At 39.5% G+C, this 23,906-nt stretch overlaps 2 pseudogenes; both read right to left on the bottom strand.

Moving 5' to 3' along the window:
* Positions 1-20,344: 20,344 nt before the first annotated feature.
* Positions 20,345-21,201, bottom strand: LOC139361329 (keratin, type II cytoskeletal 8 pseudogene; annotated as a pseudogene).
* LOC105488526 (keratin, type II cytoskeletal 8 pseudogene) lies at positions 21,116-23,829 on the bottom strand (annotated as a pseudogene).
* Between the last annotated feature and the right edge of the window lie 77 nt (positions 23,830-23,906).

The following is a 23,906-nucleotide window of genomic DNA, read 5'->3' as shown; positions in this document are numbered from 1 at the left end:
CTTGAATTACAGGCATGAGTACCATGCATGGCCAAGCTCAATTTTCTTGGTTTGTAAAACAAGTCATATTGAGTAGGCTTCTTAAAATTACACGTGCTTTCTCACCTTGAGAATGATTTGCTGTAAGTATACCATTCAGTTTTTCTGCTAACAGCATCCTTTCTGTCACCCAAGTTGGAGCGCAGTGGCGTGATCTCAGCTCACCACAACCTCTGCTTCCCAAGCTCAAGCTATTCTCCCACCTCAGCCTCCCAAGTAACTGGGATTACAGGTATGTGCCACCACACCCAGCTAATTTTTGTATATTTTTTAGAGACTGTGTTTCACCATGTTGCCCAGGCTGGTCTTAAACTCCTGAGCTCAAGCAATCCACCTGCCTCGGCCTCCCAAAGTTCTGGAATTACAGGCGTGGGTCACCGTGCCTGGCGTGCTGATAGCATCCTTTTCTTAAACATATTCCTCACATCTTTATGATGGCAAAATTCCAATTTATAATAACAATGCATATGTGACATTACAAAAGATTATTCTGTCTACTAAATTTGGGGTAAGTTTCTACATATGTATAATGTCTCCATAATACATTTTGACATTTGTCACCCCATATTAAATTCACTTTTTTGGTTTTGGCTTCCAGAAAATTATATTCACTTTTCACCAAACCACAATCAATGTAGTAATGTGCCACAGTCTTTGGATTAAAAGTACAGGGCTTGAGATTTAAATTTGAATTTTCTACTGAAGCAGCCACAACATTCTAAAATAAATTTTTCATGTTTTATTTAGTTATCTTTACTACAATCACTCAACAATATTTATTATTTTAAAATATTTTAAAGCCACTTTTAAAAGTAAAGAAACTCAGCTCCTTCATTAATAACACTGGAGGCAGCTCCAGTAGGGCCTGAGGTGTGGTTCTCAGTAGAGCCAGCCCCTAGAGTGGGAACCCAAATTCTGTTACTGTAATTTTTAATCGTTTCTTGATTTCTGTCACTTCATTTTTGAATTTGAATTACTTTTATTTTTTCATTCCTTATATAATTTTCTTAATGTCTTTTACTTCATTTTGAAATAATGCAGTACATTGGACCTGTTTTTTGAGTATGTCTTTTTGGCATACTTTTTTGTCTGTATAGATGTTATTTTACTCTTTATTCTCTTTTTTCTTATACATCCCTAATCCAAAAATCTGAAATCCAAAATGCTCCAATATCCAGAACTTTTTGTGTGCCAACATGATGCCACAAGTAGAAAATTCCACACATAAGTACTTACCACAAACTTTGTTACATGCACAAACTTATTTAAAATACTGTTTAAAATCACTTTCGGGTGACGTGCCTGAGGCAAATATGAAACATAAATAAATTTTGTGTTGAAACTTGGGTCCCATTCCCAAGATATCTCATTATGTATATGCAAATATTCCAAAATCCAAAAGAATCCTAAATCTGAAACTCTTCTAATTGCAAGCATTTCAGATAAGCCATACTCAGCCTTAACAACTTTGTATGGCATCCGACCTCAATATTTTTCTGTTGCTCATTTTCATGTGAATTTAGTTTTCCAGAACTTTAAGAAGAAAGGTTGATTCAGACAGCTTTTATAACCTTGATTGTTCAAAATATGGCAGCTCGCTATCAGAGATTCCGTGACTCTATTCCCCTCTCCCACTTTAATCTGGGTTTCTCTTTCCTTCCCCATTGTTCCTATCCTGCTACATTTTGACTGCAGTCTCAGCCATGGAAATGAGACTGGTGGGTCAGTTTCCAAAGTTCATGAGATTAAGCCACTCGGGATACTGTAGGCCTTCCCTGAAGATTCCCCTAGTTTCCTAGCTCTTCCATCCACTAACTATGTGACCTTGGAAAAATTGTTCTACCTCTCTGGGCCTCTTTTCCTCATTTGTAACATGGAGATCAGATAATAAGATAATGAATTTTCATTTGAGGTGCTTAAAACATTGTTCACATGAAGCGAGCACTTTCTGAAGGTTTGTTTAATAAGTAAATATTAGTCTAATCATTACCTATTAATTCACCTTGAAGTTGTAGAAGCTCTCAGGTAAACTGATCTAAACCATCTGCCTCCCCAGTGCCTCACGGAGCCTGTTCAGGTGTTAGCCATAGTTAAAGCTTTAATTTACCTTATCAACATATTTCACATTATTGGGGAGATTATTTTTTAATTAATAATTAAAAATTTTGTTTGTACCTTACTATGAGATTGAGGCTAGAGATTGGGGCTATGTGGGTGTGTGTGTGTGTTTTTTGTTTATTTGTATTTTTTATTTTTGTTTGTTTTTATTTTATTAATAACAGCAAAATTTAAGCATATGATATCGTATTGTTAACTGTAGGTATAATGTGTATTTTTATTTTGTTTTATTGATGCATAACAGATGTACATAGTTTGAGGGTACATGTGATAATTTAATACATTAATATAGCTTGTAAAGATTATATATATCAGTGTACTTGGGATATTGATCACTTTAAATATGTGTCTTTTATGTATGCTAGAAACATTCAAATTATTCTTTTCTAGCTATTTTTAAATATACAATAGATTATCGTAAACTACAGTCACCCTACTGATGTATCTAACACTAGGTCTTATTTCTTCTATCAAACTATACATTTGTACAGTTTTACCATTAATCAATTTCTCTCCATCCTCCCTCCCCATTAACCTTGCCAGCCTAGTAACCATGAATCTACTCTCTATCTTCATGAGAACCACTTTGTTAGCTCTAACATACGAGTGACCACATGCAATATTTGTCTTTCTATGCCTGGCCTATTTCACTTAACATAATGACCTCCAGTTTCATCCATGTTACTGCAGATGAAAGGATTTCACTCTTTTTAATGACTGAATAATACTCCATTGTGTATATATAGCACATTTTCTTTCATTGATGGGCACTTAGGTTGATTCTGAATACTGCTGCAATAAACATGGGAGTGCAGATGTCACTTTGATATGTTTATCTCCTTTCTTTTGGATATATACCCAGTAGTGGAATTGCTGGATCATATGGTAGTTCTATTTTTAGATTTTGGAGAACTTCTATACTGTCTTCCATAGTGGCTGCACCAATTTACATTCCCACCAACAGTGTATGTGGGTTCCCCCTTCTCCACATCCTCACCAGCATCCATTATTCCCTGTCTTTTGGATAAAAGCCATTTTAAGTGGGGTGAGATGACATCTCATTGTGGTTTTGCATTGCATTTCCTTGATTATTAGTGATGTTGGGTATTTTTTCACATGCCTGTTGGCTATTCGTATGTCTTCTTTGGAGAAATGTCTATTCAGATCTTTTGCTCATTTTTCAATCAGATTATTTGGATTTTTGCTAGTAAGTTGTTTAAGCTTCTTATATATTTTGATTATTAATGTCTTTTCAGATAGGTGGTTTGCAAATATTTTCTCTTATTCTGTATATTGTCTCTTCACTTTGCTGACTGCTTCCTTTGCTGTGCAGAAGCTTTTTAGCTTGAAGCAATCCAATTTGTCAATTTAACTAAGTTAAAAATCTTCTGCACAGCAAAAGAAACTATTAACAGAGTAAACAGGCAACCTACAGAATGGGAGAAAATTTTTGCAATCTATGCATCTGACAAAGATCTAATACCCAGCATCCATAAGTAACTTAAAAAACAAACGACCCATTAAAAAGTGGGCAAAGGACATGAACAGACACTTTTCAAAAGAAGACATACATTCTCCCAACAAGCACATGAAAAAAAGCTTAACAGTACTGGTCACTAGATAAATGCAAATCCAAACCACAATGAGATACCATCTCATAGCAGTCAGAATGGCAATTATTAAAAAGTCAAAAATGACAGATGTTGGCGAGGTTGTGGAGAAAAAGAAACATTTTTACATCGTTGGTGGGAGTGTAAATTAGTTCAACCATTGTGGAAGACAGTGTGGCAATTCCTCAAAGACCTAGAACTAAAAATACCATTCAACCCAGCAATCCCATTACTGGGTATATACCCAAAGGAATATAAATCATTCTATTATAAAGACACATGCATGGGTGTGTTCATTGCAGTACTGTTCACAATAGCAAATACATGGAATCAACCTAAATGCCCATCAATGACACCCTAAATAAAGAAAACGTGGTACATATATACCATGGAATACTATGCAGCCATAAAAAGAAATGAGATCATGTCCTTTGCAGGGACATGGATGGAACTGGAGGCCTTTATCCTTAGCAAACTAATGCAGGAACAGAAAACCAAATACTGCACATGTTCTCACTGATAAGGGGAAGCTAAGTGATCAGAATATATGGACACATGGCAGGGAACAACACACATGGGGCATGTCAGAGGGCAGGGATGGGAGGAGGGAGAGGATCAAGAATAATAACTAGTGGATGCTGGGATTAGTGCCTGGGTGATGGGATGATCTGTGCAGCAAACCACCATGGCACACATTTACCTATGTAACAAACCTGCACATTCTGCACATGTACCTCTGAACTTAAAACACAAGTTGGAAATAAATATAAATAAATAAAATAAAAAACAAGAAATCTTGTCTATTTTTGCTTTGGTTGCCTATGCTTTTGAGGTCTTAATCCAGAAATCTTTGCCCCGACCAATGGTCCTGCAGCATTTCCCCAAAGCTTTCTTCTAGTAGTTTTATAGTTTCAGGTCTTAGATTTAAGTCTTTATATGGATTTGATTTTTGTGTATGGTGAGAGATGGGGGTATCGTTTTGTTATCCAGTTTTCCCAGCACCATTTATTGAAAAGAGTCCTTTCCCCATTGTGTGTTCTTGGCATCTTTGTCAAAGATGAATTGACTGTAAAGACGTGGATTTATATCTGCATACTTATTTGCAGTTGTTATAGTCTATTCCTCAATTGACCCGTTTATCATCATATAATGATGTTCTTTGTCTCTTCTCATAGTTTTTGTCTTGAAATCTATTTTGTCTAATATAAGTATAGCTACTCTTGCCCTTTTTTTTAGTTTCTACTGACATGGAATACCTTTTTCCATCCATTTATTTTCAGTCTTTGTGTGTTTTTATAGGTGAACTGTGTGTGTTTTTATAGGTGAACTGTGTTTCTTATAGGCACCAAGTCTGTGTTGGGTCTCTTTTTCTGATCCATCCAGCTATTCTATGCTTTTTAATTGGAGAATTTAGTCCATTTACATTCAATGTTACTACTGATAAATAAGAACTTACCCCTGCTTTTTGTTATTTGATTTTTGCTTTGTGACCTCTCTTCCTTATCTTCTTCCTTCTTGTCTTTCTTTTAGTGAAGGTAATTTTCTCTTGCAGTATGATTTCTTCTCTTGCTTTTTATTTTTTGTGTATCTGTTGTGTGTTTTTTGGTTTGAGGTTACCATGAGGCTTGCAAATATAATCTTATAACGCATTATTTTAAGCTAACAACAACTTAACACTGATTACATAAACAAACTAGCAAAAAGAAAGTAAAAGCTCTACACTTTTACTTCATCCCCTGCTTTTTAACTATTTGTTATTTCTATTTACTGTACTGTATATGTCTTGAAAAGTTGATGTAGTTATTATTTTTAATTGGTTCATCATTTAGTCTCTCTACTTAATAGTTGTTTACACAGCACAGTTAGGGTGTTATAATCTGTGTTTTTCTATATACTTACTATTACTAGTCAGTTTTACATCTTTAGATTATTTCTTATTGTTCATCAACATCCTTTTCTTTCTGTTTGAAGTACTCCCTTTAGCATTTCTTATAGGACAGGTCTGGTGTTGATAAAGTCCTTCATTCTTTTGTTTGTCTGGGAAACTGTTTATTTCTCCTTCGTGGTTGAAGGATATTTTCACCAGATACACTATTCTAGGGTAAAAGTTTTTTTCATTCAGCACTCTAAATGTGTCATGCCACTCTCTACTGGCCAGTAAGGCTTCCACTGAAAAATCTGCTTCCAGATGTATTGGAGCTCCATTGCATGTTGTTCGTTTCTTTTCTCCTGTTGCTTTTAGGATCCTTTCTTTATCCTTGACCTTTAGGAGTCTGATTGTTAAATGCCTAGTAGTTTTCTTTGGGCTAAATCTGCTGGTGTTCTATAACCTTCTTGTACTTGGATATTGATAGCTTTCGCTAGGTTTGGGAAATTCTCCTTTTCCTTTGAATAAGCTTTCTACCCCTATCTTGTTCTCAACCTCCTCTTTAAGGCCATTTAACTCTTAGGTTTGCCCTTTTGAGGCTATTTTCTAGACCTTATAGGTATGCTTCATTACTTTTTATTCTTTTTTCTTTTGTCTCCTCTGTGTATTTTCACATAGCCTGTCTTCAAGCTCACTAATTCTTTCTTCTGTTTGACCATTTCTGCTATTAAATGACTCTGATGTGTTCTTCAGTACATCAATTGCATTTTTCAATTCCAGAATTTTTGCCTGATTATTTTTAATTATTTCAATATCTCAGTTAAATTTATCTTATAGGATTCTGAATTTTTTCTCTGTGTTATCTTGAATTTCTTTGAGTTTACTCAACACAGCTATTTTGAATTCTTTGTTTAAAATGTCACATATCTCATCTCTCCAGGATTTCTCCTTGGTGCCTTATTTAGTTTGTTTGGTGAAGTCATGTTTTCCTGGATGGTGTTGATGCTTGTAGATGTTTGTCAGTATCTGGGCATTGAAAAGTTAGGTATTTATTGTAGTCTTCCCAGTCTGGGTTTATTTGTGGCTGTCCTTCTTGGAAAGGCTTTTCAGGTATTTGAAACGACTTGGGTGTTGTGATCTAAGTTGTATCTGTATTAGGGGAAACTCAAAGCCCAGTAATGCTGTGGTTCTTGGGCACTCATAGAGGTACCACCTTGGTGGTCTTGAATAAGATCTGGAAGAATTATCTGGATTACCAGGCAGAGACTCTTGTTCTCTTCCCTTACTTTCTCCCAAACAGAGTCTCTCTCTCTCTCTGTGCTGAGCCTCCTGGAGCTGGGGGTGGGGTGACACAAGAAACCCCTGTGGCCACCACCATTGGGACTGTGTTGGGTCAGACCTGAAGCCAGCACAGTATAGAATCTTGCTCAAGGCTTGCTGTTACCCACTACCTGGCTACTACCTATGTTTGCTCAAGGACCTAGAACTGTACAATCAGCAGGTGGTAAAGCCAGACAGGCTTGTGTTTCTCAAACCATGAGACAGAGCCCTTCCCAGTCTTCTCTCTGCTTTCCATAGGCAGAGGAGTCTCACTCTGTGGCCACCACCACCACAGGCCCACAGGGAGTACTGCCAGGCTTCCACCAATGTTCACTTAAGGCCCAAAGCCTCTTCAGTCAGCTTGTGGTGGATGTTGCCAAGCCTGGGACTCACCCTTCAGGAAAGTAGGCTCCCTGTGACCCAAGTCAGGCCAGAAATGCCATCTAAGAGCCACACCTGGAATTAGTGACCTCAAGAGCCTGCCTGGTGCTCTACCTTCCTGTGGCCCAACGGGTATCTAAGGTGCGAGACAAAGTTCCCTTTTACTTTTCCCTCTGCTTTTCTCAAGCAGAGGGAGTCTCTCATTATAGCCACTACAGCTGGGAATGTGCTGTGTCTCACCTGAAGCTGGCAATTCTCAGAGTCTCAACCACAGCCCAGAATACCTGGATATTGCTACTAGTTATTCAGGGCCCAAGGGCTCTTTAGTCAGCAAGTGATGAGGGGTCCTGCCATGGCTAAGTCCTTTTCTTCAAAGCAGCATGTTCCCTTCTGGCCCAAGGTGTGTCTAGAAATGCTGTCTAAGAGCTAGGGCCTGGAATGGGGGCCTCATGACTATGCCCATTACCCTATCCTACTGTGGCTGGGCTGGTATCCAAGATGCAAGACAAAGTCCTCTTTGCTTTTCCCTCTCCTTTCCTCAAGTGGAAAGAAGGGATCTCTCTCAGACCTGCAAGCTGTTCAGCCTGGAGTTTGGGGAGGAGTGGCGCAAGCACGCCTTTAGCTGCCCTGGCTGGTGTCTCAGTAGGTCATGTGCCACCACCAGTCCACTGGCTCTGAGCCCAGCTCAGCACTAAGACCCACTTAGCAGTTGTAGTCCTTGTGGCCTAAAATGCCTTTCAACTTTATTTAGAGCCCCAGAGCACTCCAGCACTCAATGACAAGGCTTGCCAGAACTGAGTTCAGTGAAAAGTCTCACAATCACTGCATTCTCCCTCCCCAAGCACACAGATTCTTCACACCATGCAGCCACTGTGGGGGGTACCAGGAAACCACAATTAAAGACTGTTTTTTCTTGACCTTTTCAGTGCCTCTTTCAGTAAGGTGAAGTTAATACAAGGTATTGTGAGTGGCTCACCTAATTTTTGGTTCTCATTGAAAGTGGGGTGTGTGTGTGTGTGTATCTGTGTGTGTGTGTGTAGATGTTAAATTTGGTGTTCCCATGGGGGGTGAGGAGACAATTATTGCGACCTTCTATTCTGTCATTTCACTCCACCCCTCTGCCAGTAGTAAGTGTTAGAGTCAGACGTGTGATGGCTCTAGTTTTGTTATTTTTGCTCAGGAGCGTTTTGGCTATTTAGAGTGTTTTGTGGTTCCATATAAATTTTAGAAGTTTTTTCTATTTTGTGAAGAATGTCACTGGTATTTTGATAGAGATTGCATTGAATCTGTAAATTATTTTGGGTAGCATTGTCATTTTAACAGTATTAATTCTTCCAACCTACAAGCATGGAATATCTTTTGTTTGTGTCCTCTTCAACTGTTTTTATCAGTGTTTTATAGTTTTCTTCATATAGATCTTTCATTTCTTTAAGTTGATTCTTAGGTATTTTATTTTATTTGTAGCTATTTTAAATGGGATTGCTTTCTTGATTTCTTTTTCAGATTGTTCACTGTTGGTGTATATAAACGCTACTGATTTTTGTATGTTGATTCTGTATCCTACAACTTTATTGAGTTTTGTAATAACTTCTAACAGGTCTTTGGTGGAATCTTGAGGTTTCGCTAAGTATAAGATTATGTTATCTGTGAATGAGAGTAATTTGATTTCTTCCTTTCTAATCTGGATGCCCTTTATTTCTTTCTCTTCCCTATTGATCTGGACAGGACTTCCAGTACTCTGTTGAATAAAAGTAGTGAAAGTGGCAATTATTGTCTCACTCCAAATCTTAGAGGAAAGGCCTTCAGTTTTTTTCCAGACTAATGTTAGCTGTAGGTTTGTCATATACGACCTTTATTATTTTGAGTCACATTTCTTCTATGCCCAGTTTGATGAGGGCTTTTGTCACAAAGGAATGTTGAATTTTATCAAATATTTTTTCAGCATTTGTTAAAATAATCATATGGTTTTTGTTCTTGGTTCTATTAATGTGACATGTCACATTTATTGATTTGTGTATGTTGAACCATCCATGCATCCACGGGATGAATCTCACTTGATAATAGTGAATTATCTTTTTGATGTGTTGTTTTTCTTTAGTGTATTTACAGATACAGTTTTTTAAAAAACTAGAAAGCCAAATTCAATAACACATCAAAAAATTAATTAGATTATTCTTAAGATATTTAGAATTATAATTATTGAGAATAAATTTCATTTATCTGGGAAAACACAGATCACAGGTAGCCCTGGAGCTGAGGAATCACTTTAATTTTTAGTAAAATTTGCAAGTCCACAGCTTTCTGATCAACCTTGCACTGCTCTGTAATCTCCTTTTTTTTTTTTTTTTCTTTGTTGACGATCTCGTCTTCCCAGTGTCTGGGCTTCCACAGCTTCTTCCTCTTGAAGTAAGTATGAGTAAGATGTTTTAAGATTTTCACATTGCTGGTAACAATTTTTGTGGAGGTGGCAATGACAAATTTTTTGTGTGTCCTTCATAGAAGAACTCAACTGAGAACCAGAGATCCAGGCACAAGTAAGAAGCCACTGCCCAGCTGCTTCAGGAAAACCTGTTGCCTCTGTGGTGCCCAGTGGGGATCGGCAGAATGGTCCTGGGAGTGATGCTGCCTCGCAGTTTTCTCTGTGCTGACTGAAAGATTTTTGGCTGTGGCTCAACAGCTTTCAGGGCATGTCTTCAGTAGGATAATACCTATGCATTTTGCAAAGTATAACCAGCTGAGTACCTTCAACTTTGTCACCACCAACTGCTTTCATATTATAACAGTTGCAAGGACCTTCTCCTTTTTCTTTTCAATCTTTGATTTACTAGCTGAATACTTCCTCTTGTACATAATCTTTCCTCAATACATAGCAGATTGGGAATATCTGCCAATTCCTCTGATGAAGACAGGACTTCAGCTGCAATGAGGTTTCCCCTGCTTGGCCTTTTTGTTACCCTTTTTTATCTTGCCATTAGCATCAGCCTTCTTGGCTTAAAGTTTCTTCTCCTTAGTATCCACTTTCTCAACTTTTTCACCCACCGTCTTGCAAGATGGGAAAGAGAACTTGCTAGCACTTTATTGAGGATTTTTTTTCCTGTGTCTATTTTCATAAGGGATATTGGCCTGTAGTTTTCCTTTTGTTGTGTCCTTCTCTGATTTGGTATCAGGGTAATGCTGGCCTCATAGAATGAGTTTGGAAGTATTCCCTTCTCTTCCATTTTTTTTGAAGAGTTTGAGTAGAATTGGTATTAGTTCTTCTTTAAATGTTTAGTATAATTCAATAGTGAAGCTATGAGGTCCTAGGCTTTTCTTTGATGGTACACTTTTTATTACAGCTTTGTTCTCATTTCTCATTATTAGTTTGTTGAGGTTTTCTATTTTTTCATGGTTCAATCTTGGTAGGTTGCTGTATCCAGGAACGTATCCATTTCTTCTAGGTTTTCAAATTTGTTGGCATATAGTTATTCATAATTATCTCTAATGATCCTTTGCATTTCTGTAGTCTCAGTTGTTTCTGATTATTTATTTAGCCCTTCACTCTTTTTTCTTCTTAGTCTAGTTAATGGTTTGGTGATTTTGTTTATCTTTTTTAAAAAAAAAACCTTTTTATTTCTTTGATCTTCCATAATTTTTTTTTAGTTTCAATTTCATTTATTTCTGCTCTAATCTTTATTTCCTTCCTTCTACTAATTTTGATTTTTGTTTGTTTTTGCTATTCTAGTTCCTTGAGGTGCATCATTAAGTTGTTTATTTGAGGTTGTTCTACTCTTTTGATATAGGTGTTTATTGCTATAAACTTCCCTCTTAGTGCTGCTTTGTTTCATCCCACATATTTTGGTATACTGTATTCTCCTTTTTGTTAACTTCAAATATGTTTAATTTCCTTCTTAATTTATTCATTGATCCATTTGTCATTCAGGAGCATGTTGTTTAATTTCCACTTGTTTGTGAAGTTTTTGAGGTTTCTCTTATTATTGATTTCTAGTTTTATTCCACTGTGATCAGAGATGGTAATTTTAAAAATTATTTTTACTTTATTTTTTTTTTAGAGACAGGGTCTTGCTCTGTTGCCCAGGCTGGAGTGCAGTGGTATGATCATGGCTCACTGCTGCCTGAAGCTTCCAGGCTCAAGTGATCCTCCCACTTCAGCCCCTCAAGTAGCTGGGACTACAGGCAGGTGCCATTGTGCGTGGCTAATTTTGTTTAATTTTTGTAGAGATGGAGTCTCACTATATCGCCCAGGCTGCTCTCAAACCCCTGGGCTCAAGTGATCCTCCCATCTCAGGCTCCCGAAGTATTGGGAATGTGGGGATGAGTCACCTCACCAGGCCAGGAAAGATACTTGATATGATTTCTACTGTTTAAAATTTGTTCAGACTTGTTTTGTGTTCTAAGATACGGTCTGTTTTGGAGACTGTTCCATGTGCTGTTAAACAGAATATGTATTCTGCAGCAGTTGAGTAAAATATTTGGTAAATAAGTTAGGCCTATTAGGTTTAGTGTGTAGTTTAACTCCAATGTTGCTTTGTTGATTTTCTGTCTGGATAATCTGTCCATTACTCACAGTAGAGTACTAAAGTCCCCCACTATTATTGTATTGTGATCTATCTCTCCCTTGAGATATATTAATTTTTTAAAATATACTTGGGATCTCCTGTTTTGGGTGCATAGATATTTATAATTGTTAATCCCCTTGCCAATTTGACTCCTTTATTATTATATAGTGACCTGCTTTGTCTCTTCTTACAGTCTTTGATTTGTAGTCTGTTTTATCTGATATAAGTAGAGCTACTCCTGCTCTTTTTTTTGTTTCCAGTTGCATAGAATCTCTTTTTCCACCTCTTCACTTTCAGTCCATATATATTTTTATAGGCGAAATTGGTTTCTTGTAGGTAGCATGTAGCTGAGTCTTGGTTCTTTATACATTCAGCCACCCTATGCCTTTTAATCAGAGAAGTGAGCCCATTTATATTCAGTGTTACTATTGGTAAGCAAAGACTTACTACTGCCATTTTGTTTCTTATTTTCTGGTGGTTTTGTACCTTCTCTCCTCTTACTTCCTTTCTTGCTGTCTTCCTTCATGGCTAAGTGATTTTCTCTGGTAGTATTTTTAATTCATTGCTTTTTATTTTTAGTGTATCTATTATAGGTTTTTGTGTTGTGGTTACCTTGAGGATTATAAAAACCACTTTGCAGACATAAGAAGTTATTTTATAGAGATGATAAAATATCTTAGATCTCAAAAAATAGAAAACAAAGAAAATAATTTTTTAAAAATTTTACATGTTAACTCCACCCCCTCCCCATTTTGACTTTTAGTCATCTCAATTTATGTGTGTGTTTTTTTTTTTTTTTTTTTTTTTTTGAGACGGAGTCTCGCTCTGCCACCCAGGCTGGAGTGCAGTGGCCGGATCTCAGCTCACTGCAAGCTCCGCCTCCCGGGTTCACGCCATTCTCCTGCCTCAGCCTCCCAAGTAGCTGGGACTACAGGCGCCCGCCACCTCGCCCAGCTAGTTTTTTGTATTTTTTAGTAGAGACGGGGTTTCACCGTGTCAGCCAGGATGGTCTCGATCTCCTGACCTCGTGATCCGCCCGTCTTGGCCTCCCAAAGTGCTGGGATTACAGGCTTGAGCCACCGCGCCCGGCAATTTATGTGTTTTAAATTATCTATCACTTGACAGGTTACTGTCACTATTATTGCTTGAAACACACATGTGGTTTATCCTTCCCTTTCCTTCCTTGTTATTATCTTGAGTAATAAAGTCAATACAAATTGTATTTAAATTATCCCTAAAAGGAGTTAGCATTTTAAGGGTGCCAAGATCAATGATTTGCCAGAATACCCTTTGGATCACTTCACATGTCACAAGAGTGCCTCCAAGAGGACTGACTGAAATCCAGCGAGAAGACAGAGATATATGGCCCTGCTCACATTTCAAAACAGAGCCTATAATCCTGGCGTGTGGTATTACTAAAGATTTCTGTGGCAAAATTTAACTACTCTTAAAGAGTTTTCCATTCTAATGACTATCTCGATAATAAATGCAGGGTATTTTTTTCCTCTTTTCATGTCACAAGCAGGAGCATAAGAAAAAAGTAAGAAGATAAATATAAAACAACAGGTATTTCTTATCCCTATAAATTAAATAGCTCTTCTAGGTCACTTGGGTACTGATATTTTTCTACTACTCTAAATGGTCCGATGATATCCTTGACTTAACCAAATAGTACTGTTACTAGTCATTAATTGACTTGATCTGTCTACAAGTTAAACGTTTCCTCTGATGCTTCTATTTATAAGTAGAACTAAAAACCTGGGAAGTCTAATTTGGGATCAGTATGGTAGCTATGTTCTGCCATGTAGAACATCAAGTTTGATTAGGCAGATCTTAGGGTTGTAGCCAAAAAGCAAGGGCACAAGACATTCTAATATCTAATGGGCACTAAAGATGGTCTAACACTTACCAGGCTCATATTCTCATTAGTTATATGAACAGTAACTTTTAACAGGCCCTAATGAAACTGTTGGGATAAGCATATAGGTGAAAGACAAGGGATTCCAGGATTCAACACTGTGGAAAGGAAGAAGAAAAACATTAAAAGATTTGTTGTCAAAGATTTTGTCTGAAGTCCATCATAAGGTAACCAGTGGTAACTAAGTGTAAATGGCACACAAGGAACTATAAACCTTTGACTTCATAGGCATCTGGAGAATCCGTTGAAATTTTATTTGAGAAGTTCTCCAAGAGACTTCAGGGTTTTGTATAACATGGTGACAGACTATAAATAGAAATCTGATAAATCCTATGAGGTGTGTATTTCAAGACTAAATCCCATGCCTTAGAAGTGTTTGATCTTACACTATCTTTTAATTCATGTTACACAATTATAATCATGTGTGTATACATGGTACCATATATCACATATAACCTATGCTCAGTAATAAAGAAAAACAACTAATAAATGCAACAGAATCCTTATATGAGATTATCCAAGGCAGTCGTCCGTTTTAGGACATTAGTCTGTTTTCATTAAAATTATTGACACTTATATTCATGAGAATTAATTTTCACCAGTCTGATTAGCACTACTATTCTCATATTTCGAAACAGAACCTATAATTCAGGTGTGTGGTATTACTGCAGAAAGAATTATATCATTTTCATAAATACAAAAAGGGCTCTATTTAATGCATTTGCCCTTTGTTATTTCCATATTTAACTACTTTTACTCTAAATATTACAATTACTTTTTGTTTCAAATGATTAGATGCACATGTGTCTTACAAGAAAAACTTTCTAACGGTATCCTCTGAAAGCTAATGGGCTACTACTCAAGAAGTACTGAGGTTGGAAAAACCACCTGATGGGAATATTGGAAGTGAAAATTCAAGCACAAAATGGATGGTTGATCTAGGTAATATTTATACTTTCTCCCAATTCTGAAATATCATGAATATGAAACAATTCTTACAAGTCTTGAAAAGGGCAGAGGCATTGGGAATGAAAAGTAGGCAAATGTGAGAGACTCTGTGAAGATACTTAATCATTACAATTTGGCATTGATTGAGTGTGGGATGCAAAAGAAAAGGATGAAAAATCAAAGTTACTTAATGTTTTCAGTTCAAGTAACTGTGTAGCACCATTAGCAGAAATAAAAAAGGATTAAAAATGAAGAGTTCTTTTTTCCTTGTTTTGATTGTAAAGGAATCCCCCTGAACAGGGTGACTAAAAAGAGAGAAGCTAACCCAGTAGTTCTGTTTTGTCTGTTGGTGTCAGAAATCGTTCCAAAAGGTCAGTCCAGATAGGTCAGGAAACTCCAATCCTCCTGACTGGACCTCTAGGGGGAAGGCCCTGAGAAGGAGACTAGTAGAAGGGAAACAGAGTATCTGGCAAATGGGCTAAAATTCAGAAACAGAGGAAGAATAGTTAATGGAGACAATCTGCCTCTTTGAGAATTGATTCAAGAACGAGGACAGGCTTGATCCTTCAAGGAGCTAGGGAAAGCAGTGGCAGAGTATGTGAGATTTAAGCTAACACCAAAAAACTCAGAATAGACTTTGCATGCTCAATGGAGCCAGTCTTGGTGAAGAATGCCATAAACAAAACAGTATTTGAGAAAATTCAAGAGGAAAACCAGAAGCAGAGAGAAACCCAGGAAAGTAGTACATACCTCTATTCAGAAAGTAATATGGAACTGGGTATTACTGGCTTGTTCAATGTTGTCCTTGAAATATTAATTATTTGGTACATTTTTTCAAGTAAGAAATCTATAACAATAAATTTACACACTCATTCCTTTTTTTTTTTTTTTTTAACGCAGGGTCTCACTCCTGTCACCCAGGCTCGAGTGCAGTGGTGCGATCATCGCTCACTGCAGCCGATCCTCCCACCTCAGCCTCCCGAGTAGCTAGGACTATAGGCGCATGCCACCATGCCTGGCTAATTTTTTCTGTTTTTGTTTTTTGTTTTGTAGAGACAGGATTTCACCATGTTGCTCAGGCTGGTCCCAAACTCCTGGGCCCAAGCGACCCACCCGCCTCGGCCTCCCAAAGTGCTGGGATTACAGTCGTGAGCCACCATGCCCAGCTGACATGCGGTACTTTGAAGTGTTGCATGATATATGATCTATTACTGTGATGCCTAATTAACCCTTAAGTCTGTTCTTATCTTAATGGTGAAACCACCTTATAATGAGCTCTGTTGGGCCAGATTTAGTGGTTGTCAAAGTGTATTCTAGGAACTGAAACATCATTAGCATCATCTGAGCTCTTGTTAGAAATTCACATCTTCAAAGGCTATCCCAAATTTACTGAAACCCTGGGGATAGAGGCCACCAATCTGGTTTTTAACCTTCCAGGTGATTCTAATGCATTCTGAAGTTTGCAAACCATTCCCTTGGGCATTTCAGAACGCGACCTCTTCAGAGATTCAGCTGAGATCAGTGTGATAGGCCAGGGGTCTATCTAGAATGGTCAACTAGAAATCACAGGGGTTTACAGCTAGGCAGGGCTGGAATCCAACTAGGGTTCTAGCACCTGCTAGTTGTGTAGGGTCTTGAGCAAATTGCTTCTTTTAACCTCAGGTTCCTCATACAGAAAATGGAAATGCCTGCCTTTAAAAGTTGCTATGCACAGTGAAGTTTATGTACCTCCATGGTAATTAGGAGTGCTAGCTCTGGTGTCATGCCCAGTTCAAATGCCAGCTATTGTGTGATCTTGGGAAAATTACCAAACTTCTTTGTTCTTCATTTTATCATCTGTAAAGTGAGTATACTTAACTCATAGGGTGGTGGTGAGGATTCAATGAGTTAACATACATATATTGCATACATACATTATCTATATAAAGTATTTTATTATTATTACTTGTATTCCTTTTGTATTTCTGCTATTATAGGCAGGTAATAGTTATTGAGCACTTAGATGGCAGTCTCTTTTTCTTTCTTTCTTTTTTTTTTTTGAGACAGAGTCTTTCTCTGTTGCCCAGGCTGAAGTGCAGTGGCGCGATCTCGGCTCACTGCAACCTCCGCCCCTCAGGTTCAAGTGATTCTCCTTCTGCCTCAGCCTCCCGAATAGCTGGGGTTACACATGCTTTTTATGCCTGCCAGGCCAGGCGCAGTGGCCCACGCCTGTAATCCCAAAACTGTGGGAAGCCGAGGCAGGTGGATCATTTGAGATCAGGAGTTCAAGACCAGCCTGGCCAACATGGTGAAACCCCGTCTCTACTAAAATACAAAAATTAGCTGGGTGTGGCAGCTCGCGCCTACTCGGGAGGCTGAGGCAAGAGGTGAATCACTTGAACCCAGGAGGCGGAGGTTGCAGTGAAATTGCGCCACTGCACTCAAGCCTAGGCAACAGAGCGAAACTCCGTCTCAAAAAAAAGAAGACTGACTGCCACATAAGTGCTCATTAACTATTACCTGCCTATAATGGCAGAAATATAAAAGACATACAAATAACTATAATAAAATACGCAGATAAAATACCTAAACCTAGAATACAGTACGTACTGCATATTTGGTAACAACTGTCATCACTGTCATTATAGAATTTTTTCCTGTAAAGTATAAGGTTATAAAATGTTCCAATACATGGATATTGCCTCATACTTCCATGTATTCTTTACATTCTAATGTCTTGCCTCCCCTCTGAATAACCTCTGTGGATTATATCAATGCCAATTTCATTGTTTTGATAGTGTACTACAGTTATACAAGATGATACCATTGGGAGAGACTCGGTAAAGGACATATGGGATCTCCTTGTACATTTTTTTGTTATTCCTGTGAATCTGTAATTAGTTTAAAATAAAAAGTTTAAACAACAAAAAAAGATAGGGGTAGGGAGCTTGCCTGAAATGAGAACTATTGGGCCTGGAGGCTGGGCCTGTAATTGTTTTTCTCCAATGAAATAGTTAAAACTAAGTGTTTTGTTTTGTTTTGTTTGTTTTTTTAAAAAAACTAAGCTAAAGAAAAACTAGATGCATCCCTCTCAATCAAGTTAACATCAATGGTCAGGTGCAGTGGCTCACGCCTGTAATCCTAGCACTTTGGGAGGCCAAGGCAGGTGGGTCATTTGAGGTCAGGAGTTTGAAACCAGCCTGGCCAACACAGTGAAACCATGTCTCCACTAAAAATACAAAAAAGTTAACCGGGCATGGTGGCAGGCACCTGTAACCCCAGCTACTCAGAGGCCGAAGCAAGAGAATCGCTTGAACTTGGGAGGCGGAGATTGCAGTAAGCGGAGATCACCCCACTGCACTCCAGCCTGGGCAACAGAATGAGACTCTGTCTCAAAAATAGTAATAATAACAACATCAATGGCTAGGCTTTAATTCATCATCTTTTACCAGGGGCTTCAGTCAAAATTATCTGCCTATAATAGCAGAAATAGAAATAACAACAATAATTTTAAAACACTTTACATAGATAAAACGCCTAGACCTAGAATATGGTAGGTGCTCAATATTTGGTAATAATTGTTTCTCCAGGCTCCCCAAGTTATAAGTCAGAAAAGTCTGGCAATGAAAATGAATGAATGAAGTCTCTACTACCTGATCAACTTTGTTTTCCAGAGAAAATAAAGGTGTATTACCAAAGTCTTAATATTTTTCTCTCAAAAAAGCAGGAGTCCAACCGTAACAAAATCAATTATATTTTAGTAAGATTTAGCAACATATAAAATTCCTGAGGCCAGGCACAGTACCACGCCTGTAATCCTAGCACTTTGGGAGGCCAAGGCGGGTAGATCACAAGGTCAGGAGTTTGAGACCAGCCTGACCAACATGGTGAAACCCCGTCTCTACTAAAAATACAAAAATTAGCTGGGTGTGGTGGTGAGTGCCTGTAATCCCAGCTACTTAGGAGACTGAGGCAGGAGAATTGCTTGAACCCAGGAGGCAGAGGTTGCAGTGAGCCGAGATCACTGCACTCCAGCCTGGGAAACAGAGTGAAACCCTGTTTCAAAATTAAAAAAAAAAAAAAATTCCTTCTCTTTTCAGCCAACACTAACTATCCAGCCTTTTGCTCCGGAAATCAAACATAATCTCAGGTATTCCCCCAAACAGTAACAGAGAACCATAGGATCCATATTACAAAGAAAGATTCTATAATCTTCAGTTTAATGCATGTATCATGAGAAGAGTCTAAACTGCTTAACTCACAATTATAATTATTTTTGAGATTGCATTTGATCAACCAAAATCCTGTATAAGTCTTCACAAATCCTTTCACAAATGTCTGTTGCAGAACAGAGTTTCTCTATTCAGAAAGTGACTCAGAGAATTTCAGAACACACTGAAAGCAAGTATCTCCATAATATTTTAGACTTTCCCAATACCAAGAGTGATTACAAGTCAGAAGATCATTACCTAACACCAAATAGCCTATTGCAAAACAGGTCTCAGATACAGAATAGGTTTTCTGGTGTTTGGTTATAACAACTATACTTCATATACACAAAAAAGTGTCTTTGTTAAATAGTCTGCGTTAGTCATGAACTAAATGTTTGTGCTCCCCCAAAATTTATGTTGAAATCTTAACCCCCATGTGATGGCGTTAAGGGTGAGGTTTGAGGGAAGTAATTAGGTCATGAGGGTGAGGCCCTCATGAATGGGATTAGTGCCCGTATAAGAGAAATGAGAGCTTGCTTCCTGGCTACTATCCAACATACAAGGATACAATAAGTAGATAGCCATCTCCAAACCGGGAAGTGAATTCTCACCACATACCAGATCTGCCTTAATAATGGACTTCACGTCCTCCCTAACTGTGAGAAGTATTTGTTGTTTAAGCCACTCAGTTTGTGATAATTTATCACATCCCAAATTAAGATAATATTGAAATGGTTATTAATAATTCTGCATTTTATTTCCTTAGTCCAGCAAATAAAATTGAAACCTCCTAATCAGTTAGATCTACTATATCTTGCTAATTCAATTACCAATCAGCATGTAGAGCTATTACCAACTCCCTGAAGGACTTCTTTGCCCATTTGATAAATTATGTATCTTCTATCTGGGAAGAACCGGAAGTACAGACACTAAACATATAAACTTGGCAAACGAGTAGTGACAATTTCAAGTAATAAATGTAAGCCAATAGACTACCTAAGAATTATAATTAAGGATAATTGTTTAACAAAGTGTGTCACAACTACTTTTAAATACGCAGGGGTTTTTTCCCTGAAATGTATGTCTGATTTATTCCCTAAACTTTTCACCCCAGAATGAGCATGATACCAAATCAAGAATTTATATTAATAGAAGGAACTCAGTAAACTAGAAGCAATAACAACTCAATCTACAATTTTGTGTGTGTGTGTGTGTGTGTGTGTGTGTGTGTGTGTGTGTGTGTGTGTGTGTTGGATCACCAGGCAGTAAACTCCCCTGCAGGTGGGCTGAGCCTCAGGGGGGTCTCCTGTTCTCTGTGCTCCCCCACACAGCAGCCTCCCTCCCGGAGTCTGTGGCAGCCACAGGAGGAACAGACTAGGAGGGGCTGCCACAGTTGTTCACTTGGGCAGGAAGTCAGAGGACTTGGACACCAGCTTCCCATTGCAGGTCTCTATCTTCCTCACAACCACGGCCCTGGTGGAGCTGGTGCAGCTGAAGGAGCTGGAGCCTGTGCTAGAGCCAAAGCAGGAGCCCAGGCCATAGCTAAAGCCAGGGCTTGTGAGGCCCACATAGGCCAAGTTCAGACCACCTGCATAGCCGCTGGTTGTCTTCGTATGGATACCTATGTTCTGCATCCCAGACTCCAGCCAGCTCTCCTAGCCCTCCAGCAGCTTTCTGTAGGTGGCGATCTCCATGTCCAGGGCCAAGTTGACGTTCCTCAGCTCCTGGTACTCATGCGCTGCAGTGTGGCCTCCAGCTCGGACAGTTTAGCATTGACATCCTTAATGGCCAGCTCCCCACGCTGCTCAGCATCTGTGACAGCGGCCTCCAGGGAAGCCCTCTGGCCTTTGAGGCCCTCAATCTCAGCCCGGAGCTGGCTGACATTCTGGTTCATCTTGGAGATCTCAGTCTTTGTATGCCGCAGGTCATCCCCGTGCCTCCTAGCCAGCATCTGTAGCTCCAAATACTTGATCTGGTACGTGCTCTCAGCCTCAGCCCAACTGCGGTTGGCAACCTCCTCGTGCTGCGTCTTGACCTCAACAACGATGCTGTCCATGTCCAGGGAGCAGCTATTGTTCACGGATAGCACCACAGACATGTTGGAGATTTGGGACTGCAGCTCCTGGATCGCCACTTCATACAGTCGGCCGTTCCAGATGAGACTCCAGCTCTACCTTGTTCATGTAAGTTTCATCTACATCCTTCTTGATGAGGACAAATTCATTCTCCATCTCTGTACACTTATGGATCTCATCCTCATACTTGTTCCTGAAGTCCTACACCAGCCCCTGCATGTTGCCAAGCTCCGCTTCCAGCTTCAACTTCTCCTGGCTCCAGCTGCTGCCGAAGGTTGTTGATACAGTTCCCGAACATGTTGTCCACGCTGCTTCCAGCCATCTTCTGCTGCTGCAGAAGGCTCCACTTGGTCTCCAGCATCTTGTTCTGCTGCTCCAGGAACCGTACTATGTCTATGAAGGAGGCAAACTTGAGGGTCTTGATCTGCTCCTCCTCCTGGGTGTGGACAGCCTGGATGTTGGAGTCCACCTCAGGGTTAAGGGGGCTCAGCAGGCTCTGGTTGACCGTGATGGTGGTGATACCTCCCATGCTGCTGGCCCCACCATAGCCTCTGCCCAGGCCACCCCAGAAGCTTCTGCTCCCCACGAGGGAGAGAAGTTTGAGGAGCTGGTGCAGACACTGGACCCACTCATATAGAGGTGGCTGCTGAAAGCCTGGGCCAAAGGTGGACACCTTATAGGACTTCTGGGTCACCCTGATGGACATGGCGGAGGCAGGCAGGCTGAACCAGGTGGAGATTCCAGAAGGAGTGGAGAAGCTGCTTATTGATCTCAATCCACATTTTTATCAAGAGGTGTTAGCTTGTTTTTCAATTTAAGTGGAGGCCTGTGGCATTTCTGTAATACTTAAAGGCATTTTTTCTGGTTTTCCTGACTCCTACTTTCGGGGCATACGTTCTTGCATTTGACAAATAGTTCCTGAGTACTTATGTGCCAAGTACTATTAGGTGCTGGGTATACAGTAGTGAACAAAACAACTATGCTTCTTAACTTCAGAGAGCTTACTGTCTAGGGAGGAAGACAGATTTTAGATAAACAAATAAAATCATAAATTGCGGTTATTTCCTATTTGTATTGCATCTTTCTGAGTTGGTAACTAATTGCAACCCTTTTTTAGGAGTCTTCTGCAGAGAGAAAACTCGGGTTGTTGTTTAATCATCAGAGACACTCAGTTGTAGCTGGAGACACGAAGACATGTAACGGACACTTCTATAAACTTCATCATGAAAGCTACCATGACATGTATTCCAAGAAGTAACAAAATGTTCATCTATTGATACGTTGACAAGGTAACTTTTATTCATAGGGTGGGAATTCGCTGGTAATTTGTTTTCTTGAACACTGCTTATGATAAAATCCATGATGGCACAAAATACACACATACTCCAGCTTTTCAAGTGAATTTTCTTATCCTAAACACATTTTGAAAAACATCAGTGCTCTGGTATGCAAATACAATGTTACTTCAATTAAATGACTCTTTGAGGAATAACATTTTATAATGAACATCATCATTTGTATTTAAGATCTGTTCTAAATTTATATTCAAGTTAACCTTCAGTGTGAGTTATTCCCAGGCACAGCTTCTGTTGTCCATAGCCCAGTTGATGGTCTATAAAGTATTGACGACTTTAAAGGTACTACTCTGCTTCCTAAGCTTTTACTTTCCTTTCCCCCACTACAATATCCTCTCCAAAGTGATTCCTAAAGTACTCCGGCTCTTTTCATTACCTCTCCCCCAAAGGAAACTCAGTTGTTCACATCTGTTAAACCCACTGACTTCTTCCATTTTAACTTAAAAAAAAAATTCCCCTCTGTTGGCTTTAAAAGTGTTTCCCTAAGAAACATATGCATTTTAAACATTTATCTCTGCACGTTGTTCTGCTCAAAAAATACACTAGAAAGGACCGGGAGTCAACGATTCTGAAGGAGTTTGTATCAGGGTCTCTTCTCCCTGCCTAGCCAAGTTTAAACACACCCAACGCCTCGATTCCTTGCTTCCGACCAGAGTTGCTGCTTTACATATCCCTGGACATTTGAGATGTTATTCGTTGATATTTCAATATATTTTAAGATAATTTTCCATTTCTGTTTTGTGAAATTTTTGAATACGTTCTTTTGTATCTCGTGTCATTTCTGCCTCTGGTAATGTTGTCCCTGGTATCCCTGGAATTCATTTCCTTTCTCAACAGACAATATTCCCAGTCAGCTGCCACGGGCTCCGCCCTCCAGAAGTTCATACTTTGTGGTCAAGCAGCTTCTTTAACTTTCTAAGACGAATTACCTAGGAAGTGCTATTGTCCAAGGATCACCAGCTCTGCCTAAATTCCTACCTGTTGCGGGCGCTTAGTCACAGAAGATAAATCAGATACGTCTACTGGGCCCTTTCCTTTTCCACCCAGCGTTCCTGTCGCTTTCCGCTGAGCCTCCTCAACTCACGTCATCCCTGCAGGTCCTGGCCCCCAGACTCGACCCTGGACGGCAGGGAGCCCCAGCCCGGGAACGGAGCTGCGAGCGTCCGACCTGGGAAAGAGCGAAGCTCAGATCTCTCTGCAAAGCGAACAGAGAGCGCAAGGAATGCCCAGGAAGACAGGGCGCGCCCGGGGAGAGAAGAACGTTACTTTAACGCTGTCTCGACCCTGGACCCCTGCATCTAGGGCTTCCCGGACGAGTGATGCAAAACAACTCGCCCTGCTGCGTTCCCCGGCCTCTCCTTCCCCTTGCTGGTTTCCCCTGAAGTGTACTTCTCTGTCGCTTCCTCCCCATCTCTCCGAAGGCACGTGGTCCTTCCCTGCCTACCCCAGCCGCACCCCTCCCGGCCCCGAGCCGGCTCCTCCCAGCGTCGTTCGCTTCCCCTTTCCGTTCGCTCTTTCCGCCCCGGCTC

Source organism: Macaca nemestrina, chromosome 2 (assembly GCF_043159975.1).
Source record: "Macaca nemestrina isolate mMacNem1 chromosome 2, mMacNem.hap1, whole genome shotgun sequence".
Taxonomy (NCBI): domain Eukaryota; kingdom Metazoa; phylum Chordata; class Mammalia; order Primates; family Cercopithecidae; genus Macaca; species Macaca nemestrina.
This window is presented reverse-complemented; position numbering and strand designations above follow the sequence as displayed.